Consider the following 25790-nt stretch of genomic DNA (forward strand, 5'->3'; position numbering starts at 1 on the left):
CCTTCATCTCTCAAACTTTATTTATATAATTGATCACATTTTAGAAAACTTGTTCTAACTTGTATTTGCTCATTAGCTTCCATTAGGAAGAAGATGGATTGATTTTCTAGGAATTTACATCATCCCTTTTGAGTTTTGTGTTTCTCTTCAGAAGCAATGCTGTCTCATTAAATACTATGATCACATCTTGATTTTCTTAAATTCATTGTTTTTCTCTAAATATTTATATAGGTTAGGATACCCAGTAAGACATAAACAGTGCTTTTGATAAGGTCCATTAGAAGCAAAGGACCTGATTGAGGTAGGCAATTGGAAAGGTGGCCAAAATAATTTTGGCTTGGGTACAGCAAATATTGGCCTAAACTAGAATATCTTCACTCACCCTGAGTTAATCATTAAGCATACTTAGTTCATTAAGAAATCATGCTGATAATAATAACAATAGCTCCATTTACATAATGCTTTAGGGTTTGCAAAGTGCTTTACAAATATTATCTTATTTTATCTTCTCATTAGGTAGAAGCTTTTGTTATTCTTATTATTCCCATTTTATTGATGTGGAACAAAGGCAGAGTTAAAAGACTTGCTCAAAGTCACAAAAATCCAGTAAGTGGCAGGATTTGAACTTAGGTCTTCCTGACTCCAGGTGTAATGCTTTTAAGTCCTATGCTACTTAATTGCTTTAAGACAGAATTTAACTACCATCGCCGATAATCTCAATTTTTTTTTAGCTTTTTATTTTTATAATATATGCATAGATAGTTTTCAATATTCACCCTTGCACAATCTTGTGTTCCAAATTTTTTCTCCCTACCTTTCCCCCACCTCCTCCTTTAGACAGCAAATAATCCAATATAAGGATAATCCCAATTTTATCCTGTTAATTTAAATACTACTATTACAATTAATAATGTTGGTGACAATGCTTTTTAAAATGATTGGGAGAGAGGTGAAGCCTCATAAGAGTTTATAAATTGCATATACATGTTCCAGTGTCCTTGTCATCTTTCTTTACCTACACTATTTCTGCTATATAGATGTCAGGCAGTTAAATGGCACAATAGCTAGACTGCTGGGCCTCGAATCAGTGTCATCTTGAATTCAAACCTGGCCTCAGACATTTACTTAGCTGCATAATCCTGGGCAAGTCACTTAACTCTGTTTGCTTCAGTTTTCTCATTTGTAAAATGAGTTGAGGAAGAAAATGGCAAAGTGCTTAAGTATCTTTGCCAAGAAAACCCCAAATGGGGTCATGAAGAGATGAACATGACTGAACAACAACAATTATATCTAATGTGAAGAATCTGAATGAATATAGAGTAAGTTAAAAGAATAAAGATAATTCAGGAAGTAACAACTTGAATGATAACAGGAAAAACTGAAAAAGTCTCATAAGCATATAAAATATGTGTAATCTGTGTGTATCAAAGCCTACCTGTTAGGCTTTCTCTAGCGCTTCATTGTAGTGCTGGGGTGATCCTGCATTTATGAAGACTATGCTAATAGAATATAAATTTATCAGGCATATCTTACCAATTTTGAGAGGAAAGCATAGCTGTGGAAGGCCAGATACTAGTCAATTGAAAGTTAATCTTGCTAACTCTAAAAGAAACTGAGATGAGCTCCAGAGGGCTGGCCACCAGATGATGTAAATTTTTGTTTTTATCAACTGATAAAAATCTTCTAACATGATATGGAGCAGTTGCCATCTGGATTGGTGAAAGGAGACACCTCACTGATGAAATCACGCATTCACAGCTTATTGAGGAATATTCAAAAAAATATAGAGATATATATGTAACCCTCCTCACGATTTTACATATTTGGCTTTTGAAAATATCCAACAAAAATTCAAGTCCATACAAATTAGAATACAATCTGGCTCCTTTAGTCTTAAGCAGTTCAGTGGGAGCTGCATTAAGAAATATGTATCAACAATTTATTTGATGATGAGATTGACCTGACCTCAGATATGGAGATAATCAAAGTCTTGAATCACAAACTACAGGGGAAATATGAGTAGAGGAGAGTCTGCATATTTTTTAAGAGAACTGTTTCAATGATGAATAGGAAAGTTCATGTAAGAAAATAAAAATTTAATTAATTCAAATAGGGATTAAGCATCATGTACATAATACATACATACACACACATAAATGCAGATATAACCTATACATGTGTATTTTATATATATATATACAGTTTAGAATCAGAACATTGGTGAATGGAGTCCCCCTATCTGTTTTCCCTTATACTGTTAAAATGATAGGTCACACACACACCACACAACTCTCTATGTATTATCCAAGAACCAGACTACCAATACTTCAGGCAAAGGATGATACTTTTTTTTTTTTTTGGTCTACAGCAACTATTAAAGATAAGTTACTTAATTATAAGAGTGATTTGGTCTTTATCACTGAAGGGAATGATCATGCTGACAAATTATAACCATTGAAATAGAAGACATATGCTATACTGTAACATTGTACTCTATCCTACAATATACTACAACATACATTCTAATGATATAGGCAATATAACATAATGTAATACGACATAATGAGCAGTTAGATGGTATGGTGGATAAAGCACTAAACCCAGAATCAGGAAGATTGATCTTTTTGAATTCAAATCCAGCCTCAGCCTCTTAATAGCTGTGTGATCTTGGGCAAATCACTTAACCCTGTTTGCCTCAGTTTCCTCATCTAGAAAATGAACCAGATAGACATGGCAAACTACTTCAGTATCTATGGCAAGAAAACCCCCAAATAGGGTCATGGAAAATCTGAAACGACTAAACAAAAACAAAATGCAACATAATAGTATAAAAGATGTGTGGATAGGGGTAGCTAGGTGATGCAGTGGATAAAACACCAGCCCTGAAGTCAGGAGGAGCTGAATTCAAATTTGACCTCAGACACTTAACACTTCCTGGCTGTGTGACTCTGGGAAAGTCACTTAACCCCAATAGCCTCAACAAAAAACAACAACAACAAAAACGTGTGTGTGTATGTGTGTGTGTGTGTGTGTTTTATCTTTTAGCAGTATAAGGGACAACAGATATGGGAACTCCATTCACTGATGCAAATTGGAAATTCTCTTAAAATTTATTACATTAGAAAATTGTAGAAATTAAGTGATTTGCACAAAATCACATAGCTACTATGTGTCAGAAGTGAGACTTGAATGTGTTCTGACTCTAAATTGTGTATATATATATATATATATGCATATATGTATGTACACACACATATATGTATGTATGTGTGTGTGTGTGTAATATGTACACAAAACTAGAAGAGAACTACTTTTAGGTAGAGAACTATTCTACCTTTCAATAGAGGGCGCGCATGGTTGGTGAGGAGAGCAAATTAAATTGTTATCTTGTCTACAATTTAACTATTGAGAAATAAATGGGATAGTTCATAGATAATCTATGTGCTTCAAAATAAATGGGATTCCTTCACATTTATGAGCCCTGGATCAAGTCCACATGTCTAGATTATAAGGCATCTGTTCTATCCATGACCTATGTGTCTTCAGGGCATGATGCGTGTTGAGTCATTATTAGACAACATTTCTAATTTCCAAGTAGCTCTGCTTTGGATTATCTGTATAAACAATACGATATAGAAAAATCCTATCTACTCAGATGGTGAAATGGCAGTGAATTCAAATTGGACACTATAATTAATCAATGTCAAATTGTAGTCAACTCCATTATCCTTAAGCAGATTATCTATGTGACCCAGAGTCTCTTCCTGACACCATGAATCTGGGTTCTGTAGCCATCAATAGTGGGACTTTGGAAAAGTGTAGGGCCTGAGAATGGAGAGACATGTAAGTGAATGAATGTGAGTGACAGTAAGTGGCTTTTGTATTATCTGCAATTTATATTATCTCTCCTCAACATAAGTCCTGTTCTGATGCCTCATCATGGCATGGAGGTGACATTGCATTCTCAAAAGCTGTACCAATAGAGGAAAAAAAAAACAACAACTCTGATAAGGTCTACTAAGCTGGACAGATTTTGCTTATAGATTTTTTTAAACTAATAGGCTGTTTCTGCTGTGCAGTATCTAAGGAATTAAACTGGAATACTTAAGTTTATATTTTTTGGTAATTATTTGTAATATAATTTATTTTGTAATTATTATAATTATTTGCAATATAAAAACACTCTATCCTTTTTAGTCCCAGGATGTTAAGAATCAACTGATTTTTAACCTATCTCAAACATTAATTTAAAGACATTTTTGTCTAGTGACCAATAATGGATTGACTACTAGAAGAAAAAAAAATAATCCTATATCTATTTTGAGATTCTCACTATAAATGAAAAGGAAGGCATGGAGACATTGGAGATAAGTGATGATATTATTTCTTTTTGTGACAGGATTATTGCACTGATAGAAGAGTCCTTTCAACATTAGTAAAGTGAGACTAGAAATCAAGATAGAGATGAAGGATGGATATATTTAATCAAAAAACATATATCAAGTTTCTACTATATGCCAGGAACTGTGGCAACTACTGCAGATACAAAGAAAGGTAAAAAGCAGTCCATCTCTAGATTCTTTTAGTGACTTCATCATTTCTTTGGGTTTTATTATGCTGATGACTCCCAGATCAACATATTACATTGTGAACTCCTTGAAAACTGTTAACTATCCTTCTTTTATGTTCTTATTATATCTCATTTTGCACTGTATTTATTTCACATGATTATCTCTCTCTCTCTCTCTCTCTCTCTCTCTCTCTCTCTCTCTCTCTCTCTGTGTGTGTGTGTGTGGGTGTGTGTATAGATTGTATTTGCCTCTGTTGGAAGAATTTTAACTTTATTATTTGGACAAGATGGCTACTGGTTAGAATTTTCCTTCAAAGTTATTCAGGGAAGAGGGCCTTAAATGGAGATTAAGGAATGATATCCATTGTTAATAGGTATTGTGTGGATAATGGCATGAAGCTAGGAAGGATAGCTAATATGTTTGTGACAGAATCAAGGGTAAAAAATAGGGTTGTGCTGTCTTATTCTTGGATCCAGAATGTAAACTTCAAAAATATAAAATGGAGAAGTCACAGCTAGCAGTTTCTGTAAAAAAGATCTTGGATGAGGGAGAAGTATTGAGTAGATCCCAATCTCAATTTAAAGCAATGTAACATAGTAGCCCAAAATGCAGGGCTACCTTAGACTGTATTAAGAGAGGTATAACATGAGAACAAGGTAGGTGATTACTTCTATTCTACTCTGGCCTATTCAGGCTATATCTGTTGAAAACTTTAGCTTATAAAGGCCAAGTTCTCCCATTGTATCCAGGGCCATCTCCAATCTTCCTGATCTATATTTGGTTATTGGACCTAGAGGGCTCTGGAGGGCAAAGTGAGACTTTGCACAGACCTCCCTCACTTAAATCCAATTCACAAGTATGTCATGGCATCCCCTCCTGGATGTCATGGTCTTCTTCAAGGACAAAGGACAAACAACAGTAACAATAACAATATCTAGAGTATTATGTTAAGTTCAGATGTATGGATTTGGATAAACCAAACCTGAGAAAGTTCAAGAAAGAGACATTGGATAGTGAAGATCATGCCATATGATAATTGTGTAATGGAACTAGGGATAATTAGCAGGAAGGAGAGAAAACATAAGGAGGATTTGATAGAAGTCAATTTGTCAACTAACCAGCATTTATTAAGTATTTATTAAATGCCAAGTATTTTTGGGGATATAAACAAAGACCAAAAGCAAAAGAAAGAAAGAAAGAAAGAAAGAAAGAAAGAAAGAAAGAAAGAAAGAAAGAAAGAAAGAAAGAAAGAAAGAAAGAAAGAAAGAAAGAAAGAAGAAAGAAAGAAAGAAAGAAAGAAAGAAAGAAAGAAGAAAGAAGAAAGAAAGAAAGAAAGAAAGAAAGAAAGAAAGAAAGAAAGAAGAAAGAAGAAAGAAAGAAAGAAAGGAAGGAAGGAAGGAAGGAAGGAAGGAAGGAAGGAAGGAAGGAAGAAAGAAATGAAGAAAGAAAGGAAAGAAGGAAGGAAAGAAGGAAAAAAAGAAGGGAGGAAGGGAGAAAGGAAGGAAGGGAAGAAGTTAGGCATAAAGAAAAAGTTCCTACTTTGAAGGAGCTTATAATCTAATGGGGAAAACAACATGTAAACCCTATGTATAAACAAGGTCTATACACATAATGAGTAGTCTCAGAGGAATGGCATAAAGATTAAAGAGTTTTGAGAAGAGCTTCTTGTGGAAAGTAAGACTTTGCTTGTGAATTGAAGAAAGCCAGGAGGAGGAGGAGGAGGAGGAGGAAGAGAATAAAAATTCAACTCACTGGGGACCACTGGTGAAAATACGTTTGAAGATGAAGTGTCTTGTGCAAAGAATAGTAAAGATGCTTGTGTAGGACATGGAAGGGAATAAAGCAAAAGAATACTGGAAAGGTCGGAGGGATCAGGTTGTAAAGGCTTCTAAAACCAAAGGATTTCCATCTGAATTGCTGTCATAGTAAGAAGAATTCATCATGTTTTACTTGGCTCCAGATAACTGAATTGGGAGCGATGGGTAGATGTCACAGAGAGACAGATTTAGGCAAAGTAATAGGGAAATACCCCTCCTATAGTAGAGCTGTTTAAAAGTAGAATGGATAATTGTTTCTACTTCACTGGAAGTCATAAGCAGAGGTCAGATGGATACTTCTCAAAAATATTGTCAAGAGGATCTTGGTAAGTTCAAGATTAGATAGGTCCTGAGGTCCCTTCAAACTTTTATATTTGCCCCCCAGAATTATATGCAAATCTGACATCAAGTTGTAGCTCAGTTTAAAATAGTCACTCAGTGAATATGCATGAGAATAAGTACTCAAACACAGTCTTTCTGAATCTGAGGTCAGCTTCCTAGACTGTACTCCTTCCTCTACCTTGTCTCACTCATAATAACAAGAGCTATGACAAGTTTTCACTCTTGTCAAAATTGTATGGGACATGCCACATAGCAATTGTCCTCTATGTGACTCTCTAAGACTGTAATTTTTTTGAATAGTATTTTATTTTTTCCCAGTTACATGGAAAAATAATTTTAAGATTCATTTTTAAATATTTTGAGTTTTAAATTCTCTCTCTCCCTTCCCTGAGCTGATAAGCAATTTAATACAGGTTGTTCATGTGCAATCATGCAAAACATTTTTATATTATTCGTGTTATGAAAGAAAACAGAGACAAAAAACCCCAACAACAAAACACTGTGAAAAAAAATTAAAAATGATATACTTTGATCTGCATTGAGAAACTATCAGTTCTTTCTCCGAATGTGGCTAGAATTATCTATCATGAATCTTTTGGAATTGTCTTGGATCATTGAATTGCTGAGAATAATTAAGTCACTTACTGCTCAACTTCTTTTTTTTAAAAGGAATGAATACTTTTTTGTTCTTATCAGCCAGTTATTGAAATTTTTTAAATCACAAGATTTATCAAATTTCAAAATCCTAAATTTAAAAGTAATTCCCCACCCTCTTTCCAATGGATATGGAATGATGCTTTTGAGAAATATTTGCCAGTAGAAGATTGGACTGGAGGTAGGAAAAAACTTTGCATCAAAGGGTAGACTAACAATTAAGATTAATGTTTATATGCTACTTAAAGTTTTTATGATTCTTTACAAGTATTACCTCATTTGATGCTCACAACAACTCTAAGAAGTATATAAGAAATATATAAGATGTTGTTATCCTCATTTTACAAATGGGGAAATTCAGATGATCAAAAAGGTCAGATTTAGATCTAGGTCTTCTTAACTCCAAGTCCATCTGGCACAGGTAAAGATCTTTCCCAGGAGTTTAAGGACTAGAATTTAGAAAACAATCATGACTGATATCCTATTTACAAACTAGAACTGAGATTCTTCATTTTGGGGGTATCATGGACTTTTTTGGTATTCTGATCCAGCTTATGTAATCCCTTCTCAAAATCATATGTTTTAGATAATGAAAGGAAATACATAAACTTCAGATACAGGTTAGTGAAAATAAAGATGTAATTTTCCTCCATACAAATTCACAGTTCCCCTGAAATCTGTTGATGGTTGGGGTTCTGGGGATTCCAAAGAAAGAATCCATGGGTGAGTAGGGCCCAGTTTCTAGAAATTTAGAAACAGTTCATTGATTCATCTCATGTGAAAGTGATTTTTATAGGGGTTGTGCTGAAGATAGCATTTATTAGAATATATTTGGATATATTTTGCTTTCTTATTTTTAGATTTCTAAAAATGTCACCCAAGCATTTTTTTTATAGATATGCCCAAGCATGTATACAAAAGCTAAGACAAAAATGCATAAACATGCCTCATCTCAGAAGCCAAATCAGTAAATGATTTTCAGCCAAGACTATTTAGGCAGACTAAATGAGAGGAACATTTTGCTCTTGTGATCTTCCTTTTTTTTTTTTTTTTTTTTTTTTTTTTTCTTTACCCTTATCTTACACTGAACCTCCTATCTCCTCTCTACCTTTGTTCACGGTATAGTAGTATGCCTGGCTTTAAATGTCCTCAAAACTTCTTTTATCCTTATATCCCATAGGGGATTTTACTTATTTTATAGTTCTAAAGTTCTCTTCTAAGGATATGAGTTGGTCATCTTTCCTGCTTGCTATCCCTTTAGCTATCCTGCTCCCTGGCCAATTAAAGAGAAAGTAGCTTGTGAATGCTATTCTAGGCTGTAACCTGAACATATCATACAAGGCCAGTCTCGTCAAGGAGAGAAAGAGAGTCAAGATTGGGAGCTTGTGGATTTCTACAAAGTTAGATGAGATCTTGTGGATATCTGGATATCTAAGGTCAGAATAGGCAATGGACTACATCTAATAAATTAAGAAAGTTTTAAATATGAAAATAGGCAAAAATCCAGAGTTTAGCAATTCATAGAATAGAGCAATGTGACAATATTCAAAAGAAATACTAAGTTGGAGACCTTTGAGTTTAGGACAGGGGCTACTTACTGTATAGTTATCTTTTCCACTTCATGATTTTCCCTATCATGGTTTCGATATATCATAGGTAGGCATAAGAAATTAAATAAATATTTTGAGAGAGTTTTGTGGAAGTTATGGATGATATATGAAGACCAACAGATGAGAGAGAAAAAGTTTAGAAGCTCATAAATACATAAAATATATGTATAGTATTATATAATAGCAACTCAAATTTTACAAGGTAACAAAGTACTGTGAACATCCCATAAAAGAAAAAGGGAAAAAAATCAGACTCCTTCTCTGAAGAAGAAAGGTCTAAATTTTTTTAGGCAGATTTTCCAGACCTTGCATCCCTAACTCCTCAGGTGTGGAAGGGATAACTGTAAGATATTTGTTTATATACTTGTTCTATATGGAAAGCCTTCTCCCTGCAGGTGAGAAATTGAAGATGGATGATGAGTGGTCAGAAGATATGTTTTGCTCCTTATTGGAGCAAGAATAGAATGAGAGTTATGTTACTCCTTGCTCTGAATAACAGATGTCATTGAGATGTGACTCTAATGCTCAGTATGGAGTTGTGGGAAAGTTTTTAGATATCCAGGGATTTGAGATATTAACATAAAAATCAGGAGCCTCTGCTCTTTGTAAGGTAAATTAATTCAGAGTTTGGCATTTATGGAACAAACCAAATTTTCAATTTCCATGAATAAAAAATTGAAGAAACATTTATCAGGTGCTTTTATTTGCAAAATCCTGTGTTAAGCATCAAAGTTATAAGTGGAAAGGTCCCTGTTCTCAAAGAGCTTATATTCTAATGGGAAAAATGGCATACATAGGAAGCTTTAATGGTGAGTCAGTTGAAAAGACTCAGGAGGCCTTTGGGTACAGCGGCAAAGAAGATGGTGGTACATCTTCCAGAAAATTGAACTATATGCATTGAATTATTAGTGGATACATAATGGGGCTCTGGGATTTTCCCATCCAAGTGGGTTTCTTCTAGATTTTAGCTAGGATTGAAGGCTAATTACTGGTATCTTAGCTCAAGTGTTTCTAAGAAAATGTCAAAAGCCCTTTGATAAACAGAGTGAAGTAAGTAGTTCAGAATGAACACTAGGTTTGGCCTTTTCACCACCAAAGGAAGAGTCATATATCTTTGCCAATATATATGCAGGAGGCCAAACATTTGCAAGATGATGGCTTTAAAAATTGTTTTTAATTTGCTTTAAAGAACATTTTTTAGAAGAAAATCTGACTAAGATCTAAAATTTCTTGAACTATTGAAGACACAAGAGGGAGAAAAATATCATACAATTCTTTTTTAGCAGAGAGGATTATAGGAAATTAGGAGAAAATTGAAATACCCAATTTTAGTATTTTTAAGGCCTTTTACAGATCTAAAGTCAATCAGTCAGTTAATACATTTACAGAGTGCCAAGCACCATGAATACCAAGAAAGACAACAAACAAGAAGGCAAAATGTCTCCTGATGAAGCTCCAAAAGGACTATAAATTGGTGTCCATTTCACAAGACTCTCTTGGAAGAATTCAAAAAAGATCTTAATTTCAGAAAGTTAGAAGAAAAATGAGGAAAGGAAATGAGAACTTTGGAGGAGAGTTTAGAAAAGGAAACACAGAAATTATCCGAAAAAAACTCCTTAAAATAGATTTAGTGAAATGAAAAAAGCACATAACTCCTTACAAAATAGATTTGATGAAATGGAAAAAGAAAACAATTGTCTGAAAAACAATTTGTGAAAAGGGAAAAAAATCTAATGAACAAAGCAACTCATTTAAAAGTTCAATTGGCCAAATGCAAAAGGAGATAATAAAGCTAACTGATATAATAATTCACTAAAAATTAGAATTGAATAATGGAAGTGAATGACTTAATGAGACATCAAGAATAAGTCAAATGATAGGGGGAGGATTATGGGAATATGAAGGAATAGGTTGGTAAAATTCAAACTCTCCATTTCCTCCACAAATAGAACAAATTTGTGCCTCAGGGCAAACATAGACCAGTGAAAAATCAAGAAGACTTGTGGCAAAATAGGGGTCCTCATATTATAATCCTAAAATATCTGAAGAAAGACCCCTGGCTGGGTTTAACCTTTCTGAAATGCAAACACCTCCATATTAGCTTTTCAGAAACAGCCAGTAGTGACTCCTCTGGGTTAGCTGGATGTAGCTAGAGCCTCTGTCAGAAGCACAGGGACTTTCACCTCCTGGACAGTTTGTTGAGTGGGAATTTGAGACCAGGAAGACTGAAGGAGCCTTGGCTGATTGGGAACCCAGGTCCATCTGTGCTGCTGAGACAAGGCCTGGGGAAAGAAAGAACCAGCATCAGATGACTAAAGAAATAGTGGAGGACTGTTGGCTGTGGGCAATTGCAAGAAAGTGGAGTTCTTTTTCTGAAGTTCCTGGTCAGAGTGGAAAATTGAAGGGAAACTTGAAGCCTCATTCCCTCACCCCACAATTAAAGGTAATTACACTAATACCTCTTATTAAAAAAAAAAAAAACAAACCAGCAAAGAAGAAACATTGAAACATATTATGGGAACAGGGAAGACCAGTGTTCGTTTTCAGAGGACACGTTAATAAAAAAAACTTCTACCCCAAAAGTAATGTGAAATGGCTCCCAGTCCAGAAAGAATTTATAGAAGAACTCAAAAAATAATTCAAAAATCAAATGAGAGACATTGAGGAAAAACTAAAGAAAAAAATTAAAACCACCCAAATAAAAATAAGATTATAAAAAAATTAACTAATTAGAAACAGAAATATAGACTCTCAAAAATGAAAATAACTCTTTGAAAATTAGAATTGGGCAAGGGGAACCAGTGAAATTATGAGAGTCCAAGAAATAACAAAACAAATTATATAATATGAGAAAATAGAATAGAATATGAAACATCTTATAAGAAAAAATGACAAATCTGGAGAACAGATCAAGAAGAGAATTTATAAGAGTAACTGGACTGCTAGAAAGTTGTGATCAAAAAGAGAGCCTTGACACAATAATGCAGGAAATAACCCTAGAAAATCATCCTGGAGTGATAGAACATGAAGGGAAAGTAGAAATAGAAAAAAAATCTACTGATCATCACCTCAAAGAGATGCTTTGTGGAAAAAACAAAGAAATATTATTGCCAAATTTCAAAACCCCCAGATTAAAGAGAAAATTTTTCAAGAAACAAGAAGAAAAACAATTCAAATATGCTGATGCTACAAATAATTTTGTACAAGACTTCTCAGCAGCTGCAATAAAAGACCTCAGGTCCTAGAATAATATCTACAGACAAGAAAAAGAACTAGGCTTGTGGCCAGAATATTGTATGCAGCAAAATTATCTATAATTTGGAATGAGAAAAACGCTCATTCAATGAACTTGTAGATTTTCAGGATTTTCTATCAACCAAAACTGAACTTAACAGAAAATTTAACATATAATGGCCAATATCAAAGATCAGTTTTAAAGAACTCAACATAGACAAACTGTTTAAATATGAACAAATTGTTATTGTTTTTTTACTTGGAAAATGTATACTTTATGTTTAAGATTTACATCAACAATAGAGTAGCTCAAAAGAAAGACAGGTAGAGTAAAGATAAAAGCAGTAATCATGTTATACAAATGAGATGTAGAGGAAGAATAGACACAGAGGCATTAGAGGAGGGGAAGGATGGCTCATGGTTCTGAAAACCTACTCACATTGGGAATGAGTTCAATGCGCAGAACTACCTATATACCATGAAGAGGATAGCACTCTCAAAATCTAGAAACAAATAAGGGGGGAAGGCATGGGTGGAAGTGGAAGCAAAGGATGAGGAAAGAAGACAAGGAAGGGATCCGTGGTGGGGGGAGGTTAAATAATAGTAAGCCAGGTGATAGAGCAGAATATAACTACATATATATGTAGTTATATACATACACATAAACATATGTATGTATGTATATAACTACATATGTATATATAAATATATAATTTCTTAATTATAGTCTGCTTGGGGGTGGAGGGAGATAAAAGGAGGAAAAAAGAATAAAGTAAAAAAGGTGTGCAGCAGAGAACAAAAGAACTATTTACAAGGAAGCAAAGAAAGGATGGACATTCATGAATATAATTTCTTCTACTAATATATATACTTTCTTAAATTGGTATTTGTTGTTATCGATTTTGAATCCTCCCTGATATTCTGCTGGGCACATGACAATATTCTCTCTCTTTTTTTTTTTTCTCATTTTGTTTTGAATTGCTGTTTTGGTTTTTCTTTTTTCTTATTCTATTTCTTCAAATGTAGAATACCTCATTGGAAAAACAACTGATCTGGAAAATAGGTCAGGAAAGACCACCAAAGAATTATTGGGTTACCTGAAAATCATGATTGAAAAAAAGAGCTTAGACAACATTTTTCAAGAAATCATCAAGGAATGTCTTTGATATCCTAGAACCAGAGGGCAAAATAACCACAGAAAGAGAGCCCAAAATAAAAACTACAAGGAATATCATAGCTAAATTTCATAATTATCAGATCAAGGAGAAAATATTGTAAGTAGCTAGAAAGAAACAATTCAAATAGCGAGGAGCCACAATGAGCATTATCTAAGACCTACCAGTCTTAAAAGATCAAAGGGTCTGGGATATAATATGCTGAAGGGCAAAGGAGCTTGAATTGCAGTTAAGAATCAACTATCCAGCAAAATTAAGCATTGTCTTTCAGGGGAAAAGATGGATATTTGATGAAATAGGTGAATTTCATTTATTTTTTGATGAAAAGACCAGAGCTGAACAGAAAATCTGATCTTCAAAATACAGAACTCAAGAGAAGAATCAAAGGTAAAAAGAAAAGAGGAAAAAAAAACCTATGTTTCTTTTAAAAGTTAAAAAGTTTACACTCATAGATGGGAAGATGATATATTTAACACTTGAGACCTGTATCTCTCTTAAGGATATACTCAGAGGATATAGGTATAATTTGACTTTATTGTGGTAATATAAAAAAGAAACTAGAGATGGAAAAGGAATTGTCCTGAAAGAAGAGGAAAGGGGAGGCAAAATGGAGTAAATTACATCTCATAAAGAGACAAAAAAGATCTATTACAATTAGGGGAAAGAAGGGAGAGGAATAAGCATTGTGTGAACCCTAATCTCATTGGATTTCTCTCAAAAAGATTATCAGACATACTTAGTTTCATAGAGAAATAGTCTCATCTAATGGGGAAGTAAGAGGGGAAAGATGAAAGAAAAGGGGAAGACTAATAAAAGGGAGAACAGAAGTAGAAGAGGAAAAGGATAAGAAAGAGGGAAAGGGCTGTAAAAATGGGAGTGTTATTTGAGGGAGATGGTGGTCAGAAGGAAAACATTGGGGAGGAGGGAAAGGGAGAAAGGAGGAAAGGAAAGATAAAAGTAAAACTTGGGGAAAATAAGAGTTAATAATTTTAACTATGAATGTGAATAGGATGAATTCTCCCATAAAATGGAAATAGATAGCAGACTGGATTAAAAAATCAGAATCCTACAATATATTGTTAAAAGAAATGCATTTAAAGCAGAGCAATACATACATAGTAAAGATAAAAGTCTGGAGCAGAATCTATTATGTTTCAGCTGAAGTAAATAAAGCAGGGTAGCAAAACTGATCTTAGATCAAGCAAAAAAAAAAATAGATCTAAGTAAAAGAGATAAGGAAGGAAACTACATTTTACTAAAGGGTACCATAGAAAAAGAAATAATATCACTACTAAACATATATGCACCAAGTGGTATAGTGGTATAGCATCCAAATTATTAGAAAAGAAATTAAAAGAGCCACAAGATTAAATAGACAGCAAAACTACACTAGTGGGGGATTGCAACTTTACTCTATCAGAACTAGATAAATTGTATCACAAAATAAAAAAGAAATAAGTTAAGGAGGTAAATAGAATTTTAGAAAAGTTAGATATGATAGATGTTTGGAGAAAATTGAATAAAGACAGAAAAAAATATACTTTTTTTCTTCAGTGCATGGAAGCTACACAAAAATTGACCATGTATTAGGGCACGGAAACCTCAAAATCAAATGCAGAAAAGTAGAAATAGTAAACGCATCTCTTTCAGATCATAATGCAACAAAAAATTACATAAAGGGCCAGGAAAAAATAGACCAATAATTAATTGGAACTAAATAATCTAATTCTAAAGAACGAGTAGAGAAACAACAAATCATAGATACAATTGATAATTTCATTCAAGAGAATGATAATAATGAGATAAAATGTCAAAATGTATGGGATGCAGCCAAAGAAGTTTTTAGGGGAAATTTTATCTCTCTAGATATTTACTTACATAAAATAAAGAAAGAAAAGATCAATGATTTGGGCATGCAACTGAAAAAACTGGAAAAAGAACGAATTATAACCCCCCAATTAAATACCAAATTTGAAATTCTGAAAATAAAAGGGGAAATTAATAAAAATGAAAGTAAGAAAACGATTGAATAAATAAACAAAACTAAGAGTTGGTTTTATGAAAAAAGCCCCCAACAAAATGGATAAATCTTTAGTTATTTTAATTAGAAAAAGGAAAGAAGGAATTCAAATTGTTAGTATCAAAAATTAAAAGTGAACTTTTTACCAATGAAGAGGAAATTAGAGCAATAATTAGTTATTTTGCCCAATGTTTTTGCCAATAAATCTGATAATTTAAGTGAAATGGATGAATAATTACAAAAATATAGATTGCTCAGATTAACAGAGGAGAAAGTAAATTATTTAACTGTCCTGTGTTAGAAAAAGAAATTGAACAAACTATTAATCAACTCCCTAAGAAAGAAATCTCTAGGACCAGATGGATTTACATGTGAAATTCTATCAAACATTTAAAGAACAACTAATTCCAATACTATACAACTATTTGGAAAAATAGGAAAAGGAGTCCCACCAAATTCTTTTTGTGATACAGATATGTTGCTGATATTTAAACCAATAGGGTCAAAACAGAGAAAGAAAATTATAGATCAATTTCTCTAATGAATATTGATTCAAAATCTTAAATAAAATATTAGCAAAGAGATTACAGGAAAGTATCTCTAGGATAATATGTCATGACCAAGTAGGATTTATACTAGGAATGCAGGACTGACTCAATCTTAGAAAAACTATTAGCATAATTAATTGTACCAATAAGCAAACTAACAGAAATCATATGATTATTTCAATAGATGCAGAAAAAGCATTTGATAAAATCCTATTCCTTCGACCTATTTCTATTAAAAACACTAGAGAATATGGGAATAAATGCAGTTTTTCTTAAAATGATCAGTAGCATCTATTTAAAACCATCAGCAAGCATCATATGTAATAGGGATAAATTAGACGCATGCCCAATAAGATCAGGGTGAAACAGGATTACCCCTATCACCATACTATAATATTGTATTAGAAAGGTGAGCTTTAGCAATAAGAAAAGAAAAAGAAGTTAAAGGAATTAGAGTAGGTAATGAGGAAACCAAATTATCATTCTTTGTAGATAATATGATGGTATACTTAAAGAATCCTAGAGAACCAACTAAAAACTCCTAGAAACAATTCACAACTTTAGCAAAGTTGCAGGATACAAAATAAATCCACATAAATCATCAACATTTCTATATGTTAGCAACAAAGTCCAGCAATGAGAAATACATAGAGAAATTCCATTTAAAATTACTGTAGATAATATAAAATATTTGGGAGTCAACTTGCTAAGATTGAACACAATTACAAAACACTTTCCACACAAATAAAGTCATATCTAATCAATTGGAAGAATATCAAGTGCTCATGGGTAGGCTGAGCTAATATAATAAAAATAACAATTCTACCTAAATTAAAATAATTATTATTCAGTACCATATCAATCAAATTCCCGAGAAATTATTTTACAGAACTAGGGAGAATAATAATAACAAAGTTCATCTGAAAGAACAAAAGTCAAGAATTTCAAGGAAATTAATGAAAAAAATGCAAATGAAGGTGACTTACATGAACTGATGCTTAGTGAAGTGAGTAGAATCAAGAGAACATTGTACACAGCAATAACAAGATTATATGATGATCAATTCTAATAAATGTGGCTTTTTTCAACAGAGACAGTGATTAAGGCCAGTTCCAATGGTCTTGTGATGGAGAGAACCATCTTTACCCAGAGAGAGAACTGTGGGGACTGAGTGTGGATCACAACATAGTATTTTTACTTTTTTATTATTGTTTGCTTGCATTTTGTTTTCTTTCTCATTTTTTCCCTTTTTGATCTTATTTTTCTTGTGCAGCATGATAATTGTGGAAATATGTTTAGAAGAATTGCACATGTTTAACATATCTTGTATTATTTACCATTTAGGGAGGAGGTGGGGAGAAGAGAGTGAGAAAAAAATTTAGAACATAAGGTTTTGCAAGCTTGAATGCTGAAAACTATCTATGTATATGCTTTGAAAATAAACTTTATTTAAAAAAGAGCTCAGTCCAATGGAAAGTACTACTTGTCAACAACTATGTATAAATAAAAAATTATTTTGTTAACTTACAAACATACAAAAGTATTATGTATGACTTAATTTGATCATAAAATGATAATATTTAGCTCTATTAAAGCATGGAAATTGGGAAGAGTTATCTCCCTTATTTTTTCTTTATTTAGGAAGCAAATTCTAAGAAAAGATTTTCCTTTTTTCACCTTGTCATTTCCCCACCCCATTTCTTACTTTTGCTTTGCTTTTACAACTCTACTGTTTATGAGAGTTTGTTTGAGACATACGCCCAAATTGTAGTCTTTATTAAATTATCCTAACAAAGCTAAATGATCTGAAAGCAGGAAGTCTAAAAAGCCATAAAAATGTGTGTAAGCCCTCTAATGTTGGAAATGATAATATCAAAAATTAGTAGTTTACAATGTATGAACTTTCATTCAGTGAGCTCCCAGTAGCTTCAAAACTTTAGCTTTGTTTTTGTTCCCCATCAGAATATGTATCTATGCCTTATATTTCTTTTGCAGATAAGATGGAAGAGTGCTATCCACAGAGTTTCTATCTATCCTTGAATGAATGAAGAAGAGTTCCTTCTACAATAGCCTGACATAGAGAGGATATTTTTTAGTTGATTGATTGATGTTTGATCTATTTGTAAGCAGGATTGGCCATCATTTATTATTTTTAAACTTGATGATCTAAATGAAAACTTTATTTGAAATGAGAAATTCATGATCACAATATGATCTGTTGACCTGTTAAATAGATAAATTATCCCAGCATTCTAGAGCAATTGTGTATTACTTACAATTGTATTTGAGAAATTGCCAAGGCTTTTTCTCTGCCTTCTTTGAAGTTACCTTATTTTTCTCTCACTCTAGATAGGCTGATGTTATCCATCTTCAGAGTCTCTGGCCTAGTTTATGGGATCCTGCTGCAAACTTTGGGATTTTAAGCAGCTATTGATGGGACCCCTTGATTTACCTTTCATTTTCCTGGATTGGAAAACTACCTGTATAGAACTATGTTCCCATACTGTTTCTGTTCCAGGAACGCTGCTCATTAGCCTTTCTTCGGTACTTGACTTCCCCAAGGAATTGACTGGAGCACTTTGTAACAATCAGCCTTGCTCAGAGAACCCAAGCTTAATGATCTAAATTACGTGGAGTTAGGTGACAAGCTGAGAGTGGGAAGAAGGAGAAAGAGGAGGGTACCATAATCATAAACGTCAGGTGGCTTTTTTCTAGAAAGGCCAGATATTGCAACACTCCTTTCTTCTTAATTTCTATGATATGCAGCACAACAGCATGTTGTATTTGAAAATGGGCTTTGGGATAAAGTGGAGACTGAGGATCCTCTTGGTGACAGGCTATGCTTGGGAGTTGATGGAGTATAATCAGTGCCAGACACAAAGTGTTCTCTATGGACTCTTTCGATAGTAGTGTTGTGATTAGTACCACATGTATTGCTTCCTGGTCGGAAAATGGTCTGCAAGGAGGAAACCCAAAAGGCAGACATTAGAAAAGGAAATTCATGGGAATGAATTGTGCCGATAATGATGTCTATGTAGGAAGAAGAATTTGGAATCTACCTTTTCTGAAAATGAGATTTTGTGAATAAAGAAGAGAAAGTCATATGACCTGAATCTTTTCTTTAAGCTAGACACTAGATGAGACTCTTGGAAGCAGCTCATGAAATGACAGTTTTAGAGTTATAAGGAACAATAGATCAATCTTACTTTACTTCAAGTATGAAATATAAACTTCTTTTGGCATTAAAAACTCTTCATAAAATGGCCCTTCCTTTCTTTCCCTTCTTGAAAATTAGTTCCCTTCACATATACTATAGTTTAGCTGGCCTACTTAGCTGTCCTACACATGATGTTCCCCATCTCCCCCATCTGCATGCCTTTGCTCTGCTTCTTTCCTATATTTAGAATGTTCTCCCTTCTCACTTATGCCTTAGAATTCTTGGTTTCCATCAAAATTCAACTCTAGTGCTACTTTCTGATCCTTGGATCAGAGGGTATTCTGCCCTATAAGATTATTGTATATGTATTGTACACACATACATATACATATACATATATATATATATTATATACATATAAAAATTTGGCAACATGGCTGAAAACATGCTAAAAAGCATGAGAGCAAGCACACAGCTTTGTTTCACTCATCTGGTAACTGGGAAAGCTCAAGAGTGTCATTCATTATCCAGAAGTGCAGCAAGCATGCCATTGTGAAATTGACATACTGATGAACTTTTCCAAGCAACCAAATTTTGACATAATTTTCCATAAGCTCTCATGACTAACAAGATCAAAAATCTTGGTCAGAGCCACAAATATTGTGTATAGTTCTCTGTTCTGCTTCTAGATTTCACCTGGAGTTGTCAGGCAGCAAACATCCGCCCTTTCTGAAGTCAAATTGAATTTCAGGTAGATGATCATCTTCCAGTTGAAAGATCAGCCTATTAAGGAAAACTCTAGCAAGAATATTGTCAGAAAAAAAAGAAGAAAAAAAAAGAATATTGTCAGTAATGACTAAGAGAGAGACCCCCTGTATCTGTCACAGGACAATCTATTTCCTTTATCAATGACTGCCAAGCATTCAAATTCTACTGCAGAGAGTACAACTCCACTGGGCTGGCTATATTGTTCAAATGCGAAATGTAAGCTTGCCAAAATAAAACTATTTTATGGAGAGCTCACAAGGTGATTAGAAAAATTAAAACAAGGATACTCTCAAGGTCTCCCTTAAGAACTTTGGAATTGATTGCATGACATGGGAGACACTGGCACAGGACCACCCAGCACAGCATGTTCTGATCAGAGAAGATGCTGTGCTCTATAAGCAAAGAATTTAAAAGAAATATGTGATGCACAAATTTAGAGAATCTACCCCAAATGTTCACATGTATTATTTGTGTCTGACCTGTGATAGTATATTCTGAGCTTATATTGATCTGATTTGTCACAAGCATTCTAGCTTGACTCAAACTTAGTGATGTCATTTAGATCCTCTTCAAAATCAAAGGATAACAACCAACCAATACACACATACGTATATATACATACTGATCTCTCAATTTCTGTTTCCTCACCTGTAAAACGGAGGAACTTGATTAGATAACCTTTTAGAGTTCCTCAGCATTAAACCTAAGATCTTATGTTTTGACTGTAGCTTTTGACTGTAGCTTTAAATTATTATACAATTTATCGACTATGATGGCAGATGTGTGCATGAGTGGGAGAGGATGGAAGTGAAATATGAGGACTACAATGTAATATTCCATGCATAAATTTTGATCACAAAATTTCTACTCCTATGTTTGGCAAAATGGGACAAATGTGATCTGGAAGAAAGTATTAACACATAGACCAACATTTAATCAAGTATGGTGTCAATGAGACTTTCATTGAGTGAGATATTGGGCATTATAAGAAAAAAAGATTTTTAGGGAAGTAAGTGTGATGCAGTAAAAATTGGACCTTGGCTCAGATCTTGTCTCTAAAACTTACTACAGATAGAACCATAGATAAAACACTTAACCTCCCTTGGTCTTGGATCCCTGATCTATATAATATAGAGAATTGACTATATGACCTTTTAATATCTTATATCTGAATAATGAATACATCATGGCCTGAATATTTTCTTTAATGCTGTTTAACTTGAGATGGAGTATTAAGGATGCAAAGTGGAAAACCCAGTGGTGTGCTAGCTTTGAAATAAACCAATGGCTGCCATTTAGAAAGTGTATTTTTGTTATTAAAGAAGCAAATTAAAATAGTAAGAAAACAATACAATTATCAGTTTGCAAAAGTTGTTTGCTTTGATTAAAAGCTCTCATAAATGTGTCTTGGTTTCATAACTGCTTCATTTAGCACTTGACGTATAATAGATTTTTTTCACAGTGTAATATCTCCATTGAAATATAATTATTTTGCAGATTGCTCAACTGAATACTCTTATAAACATGCTGTTAGGGGAACTCACCCCTGGTGATCGTCAGGAGATCATGACAATGCGCACAATTGATGTACACGTTTGAGATGTGGGAGCTGAGCTTATGGCACAGAAGGTAATTTGTTGCAGAGCAATTACCCTAATGCATTTTTAAAAGCATAAAATAAAGAATCATTTCATTTACTGAAAAGATATTTTAGGTGCTTCTGTAAGGAAGTGACAGAATATTTTGATTGTCAGGCTCCCCCCCCCCCCCTTTAAAGTTAGGTAATTACATTTACCAGTTAAAGAATTGCCATTAAAAAAATAATATTTTGTCTAAATGTTTAAAGATGTCTATTAAAAATGTATACCAAATGTGACAGCGGCCTTTTCATGTTGTAATTCCAGTCAGTGGTCTGAAAACAATTAGGTTGAAAAATGTATATTTATTCAGCAATAGCTAGAGATTCAAAAATGCATGGAGCATAATATGTGCTGCATTATGATTTTTTATGTATTTTTATTTTTTTCATAATAACACCTCTTTAAAAGCGCTGCTAGTGTTTAGGTCTTTAGAGTAATAATTTCCATAAGCAGAGGATGCTAATGAATCAGTATACTGAATCCTAGCACACTAACTGTAACATTGACAAGGCCCACAAGGTGATAGCACTCTCAGGTAAACTATTTTCAGGACACTTTCGCTCAACAATATTAACAAAATGGGTTTAGATGTTGCTCCCTATTTTGACCAGTTTTGGTCATTTTATCTATGGGTTAGATGACTGGGAAATAAAATGGATAGAAATCAGAGAGAAAAAGGTCCTGAATATGAATTTCATACCCTTAGGAAACAATGATGAAATGAATATACAAGGTGCCATAGAAGTGCTGGCAAGAAATGATGTGCTCTCTCTCTTTCTCTCTGTCTCTGTCTCTCTGTCTCTCTCTTTCTCTGTCTCTGTCTCTCTCTGTATCTGTGTCTCTGTCTGTGTTTCTCTGACTCTCTTAGCATGTCTGTCTGTCTGTCTATCTGTCTCTCTGTTTGTCTGTCTCTTTCTCTCTGTCTTTTTTCTCTCTCTGTGTGTCTCTCTCTTTCTCTCCCTCTCTTCTCCCTCCCCCTCCCTGGAATAAACTGGTTATGTTTTGGTTTTCCTTTTCCCTTGCATCTGAGTCTTCAGCTGAGCCTACAGGACTTAAAGGGTATAGATAAATGCATGCATACATATAGAGGCATATATGTATATAGTATTTATTGAGCACTTACTATGTGCTAGGCATACAAAATATTGGACAAATAAATGGAAGCAAGCAAGTCAGTCCTTTCCGTCAAAGACATAACATTCTAGTAAAAGAAGACGAGATATAAAGATGTTACAAATGGAGGAGTGGAATCTACAAGTCATAATATGAAAATGGCCCAGGAGGAAAGGAGAAGCCTGAAACCCAGCAAGGTAGGACTGAAAATGACTATTGGGACGTAGGGTGTGATAGGAAAATGGAGAAAATGGCCCAAGTGGAGCACTCTATGGAAACAGTCAAGTTACAATGTAAAGTTTTCTTTCTTCTCCCTCCTTCCCTCATTCCCTTCCTTCTTCCCTTCTTTCTTCCTTCCTTCCTTTCTCTCTCTCTCTTTCTTTGTTTCTTTCTTTCTTTCTTTCTTTGTTTCTTTCTTTCTTTCTTTGTTTCTTTGTTTCTTTCTTTCTTTGTTTCTTTGTTTCTTTCTTTCTTTCTTTTTCTCCCTCTCCCTCTCTCCTGAAACCTCTCTCCCTCTATCTCTCCCCCACCCTTTGTAGGGAGAAAGATTATCTCCAAGGCTAAGAACTATATGTTCCCCTTGGGGATATGTTATCCAGAATTCTATTTCAAAGTTTGAGTTGATCCCTTTACCTAGGAAATGACATGGGAAAATAATTTAGGGAATTTCTAGAGAAAGCCAACTCAAGGAGGAGGAAAACAACCCATGGAGCCAGGAGCACTATCTTCTTCTTCTTCTTTTTTTTAAAGGTCTAGCAGACATTGAATCATTTCCATCTAGTTCACTGACAGTCCTTTGGACTTTAATTCAGCCTTTTACACACTTTGGAGTTTTTGCACATACATGAAATAGCAACTGCGGCATCCTCAAGGACTCACAAGTTTAATGCAAGAGTTGACATCTGGAGACTTCAATGCATATCTACCTTCAAGTTGATAACACATCTTTTACTGGTCTCCTCTATTGGACACTGTACTGATTCATCAGTGTGAGGTTAAGGAAGAGATAGATTATAATCTTTTGTGTTAGAAGTTAGGTTTGTTTGTTTTTCAAAAGTGGTTCAAGAGTGCTGTTTATTGTATGCTTGTTTTGAATTTCTATTTTAAATAAATGTCCTGATGCTATATATCTCTGATTGAGATTTAGCAGAAAGACGGGGCTTATGAGCAATAGCATGTTGATCCATATATATTCTGTTTTACTTGAAGGTAACATTTAGGGTTCTACATATGTATAGAATACTGTGCTAGGAAATTATTCTCAATTACAGTTATCTCTTCCATATTACTAGGGTTAGAGGTGTGCCCCCTTCTAATGATATGAAATATCTGAAATTTTTGGTCCCTTCTTTGCACTAGAGAAGTCTGATTTTTTTTTTCTTTTTTTTGGGGGGGGATGTTTACATTATCTTATTGTAAAACTTGGGTTGAGTATTTGGTCAAAAGTTCTGTATCATCTGCTGATCTTTGTCTGAGGCTTCCATAAAACTACCACTAAATTCCCATTTAATTTCTTATGCTGACCTGTGATATATCAAAATTGCAATGAGCAAAGTCATTATGTAGAAGACATAATTGTACAGTTGCTTTAGACTTAATGTAAAAATAGCTAGCTATGGATGGAACAATGCTACTTTTGCTTAAAGAAAAAGTCCTTTAAGAGTTATTAAATGAATAATTAGAGATGATGACAAGCTTTGTTTTGTTTGAATGGGAAAGAAAACTGTCATTTATCCAAACAAGATGACTACATGGAAAAGCTACTTGGATTCTCCTCCAAGAACTTTCTGCTTATTGATTTCTTTTTAGTTTTCATTCACCAAAAAACAAAATGATAGAATATAGGACATATAGTTTTTTACCTTCTTTTGGATTATGACCTATCATTTTCTTATCTTTATGATTAAACATTCATTTGGCTCCAGATCCCAGTTATACTAAATTCTTTTTCTGGACTATACATATTTGATAAGATAATTTTCCTTTTTTATTGGTTCTTTGGAGGGAAGTAGAAGGGAAAGATAATATCAGATTATAAAAACATTTTAAAAAAAAATAGACACATGCTGGAGTTTTGTATACTGTATTTTTAATCTTAGCATAGAATCAATAAACAAATAGTATTTGATGGGGCAGCTAAAAGGTACAGTGGAGAGAGTGTTCAGGAAGAACTGAGTTCAAATCTAGCCTCAAGTATTTACTATATGATCTTGGGTTAAATAACCTCTGCTTGCTTCAGTTTCTTCAGCTATAAAAAAAGAATGATAAGAGCACCTACCTCTTAGGACTTCTTCAAGGATCAAATGAAATAATAATTATAAAGCACTTAGTATAGTGCCTGGCACTATATAAATTAATTACTAATCTGGGAAAATAATGTATAATAAAATATGTAAAATATTATCTAAAGTGCTGTGAGTTTACTATTCTTTGTATTTCAATTCTTCAAAATGTTGGAGTCTTTCAATTTTCTGAAAAAGAACATAAGTGTTCTAGGCCAGCTACAGGTTACATTTTTTCTTGAGAAGGTAGAGGAGTATAACAGTATAGTCACCATTGGATACTCACATATAATGCTGACCTGACACTTTCTTTAGGATCGTTCATCAAATGATCGTGCAAAAAATGGCTCATTCACCACTGACGGGAATGGAACCCAGAACCTGGAGTCTGAAATGAACTGAAACTAAGGAGAGTGGTGGCTCTCTTTGTTTGGTGGCTGGTGAGAGACTCTGATCCCCTCCAGTTATTGTTAATTTATCTCAAAGCAGGGAAAATATAATCATAGCCAGCCCCAGCAAGGAGCTGAGCCACCAACGAATTTCCCTATATATCTTCCATTTCACTCTCTCCTTGACCACCATCTTCTGCTGCCTGTCATATAATTTTCTCTCTTGTTCTCCTGGCCCCAAGCCCCTGTTGTTTCTCATAGCAGGGGGGGAGGAGTTGCTGGAGAGTGAGGAAGTGTTACATCAATAAGTTCAAAGAATATGTTCCAACACCAAGCTGAGTGTTGCTATAGAAATAAAAGTACATAGCCCAGTAGAAGACGCCATTGGCTCATACAATCTGGCTTGTAAAGCCTTCCTATAATCAGCTTCTATGCTGATGCATTGTTAGAAGCTTGTTTCTCCTGGTAAA

The sequence above is a fragment of the Antechinus flavipes genome, chromosome 3 (genome assembly GCF_016432865.1).
Source record: "Antechinus flavipes isolate AdamAnt ecotype Samford, QLD, Australia chromosome 3, AdamAnt_v2, whole genome shotgun sequence".
NCBI lineage: Eukaryota > Metazoa > Chordata > Mammalia > Dasyuromorphia > Dasyuridae > Antechinus > Antechinus flavipes.